Genomic DNA, 937 nt, shown 5'->3' on the forward strand with positions numbered 1-937 from the left:
TTATTTTTAATGGAGAACCAGTGCAGAGAGAGGTTACGTTGATTTGAAACACTGGCTAATCTGGGCTTGTTCCCATTCATCAGCGTTATCCTGCTGCTTTAGAGAGGGAAACAAGCAAGGAGCTGGGCACCATTCCTGTGTGTTACCCACGGCAGCAGGTGGGTGTGGGTGGGAGTGAGCAGAGGGAAGTGTTTCCTTCACCTAAATCCCAGTTAAAGCGATACAGTTGTTCCGCAGGCAAACACTGCATCCACCTCTGCACGTCTCTGGGTGCTGCCAGCCAGCCACAGAGGGCAGGAAAATTAGGGTGTAACTGTGGGAAATAACCTTGGCTAATATTTAAGGACAAATAATTGCATAATACAATAAATAAAGGAAATATTACTGTTTTATATGTGCTGCTGGTCATTCTGTCTGAAGTTGTGATGCCGCATTAGTGATACCCCCGTGCCATAATTTTAGTGAAGAGGAACCCCAAAGACACTCGCTGTTTCCAGAGTCTGGAGCCGTTTCCTGCAGAACAGCCGTGACCCTGCTCAGCCAAGGGCTCGCACCTGAGTCACGGCACAGGTGACAGCACCTGTGCCAGCAGGTGCCCACCTCAGCCGTCACCTCCCGGCCATTCTGCGCTCCCCAAGTCGGACTGACACCTGGTTTACTCAGTGTTTATTCAGTGTTTACTCTCCCTGGCTGGTTTCCCCACAGCCTCTGTGCCCGGTACCCCTGTACGCTCGCCCCCCGCCCACTCTAGGGCTCTGTGCGGAGCCCCCCGGACCAAAACACAACCGCGTCCCCATTCCGGGGGTTCACCCCCATCCCCGACCGCACGGACCGGGGGGTTCACCCCCATCACTGACCGCACGGACCCGCGGGTCTCCGCGGGTCTCCGCGGCCCCCTGCCAGAAGCGCCGCGCGGGGCCCGCTGGGCGGTGTAGGC

This window comes from Corvus brachyrhynchos, unplaced genomic scaffold (genome assembly GCF_000691975.1).
Source record: "Corvus brachyrhynchos isolate BGI_N302 unplaced genomic scaffold, ASM69197v1 scaffold95, whole genome shotgun sequence".
NCBI lineage: Eukaryota > Metazoa > Chordata > Aves > Passeriformes > Corvidae > Corvus > Corvus brachyrhynchos.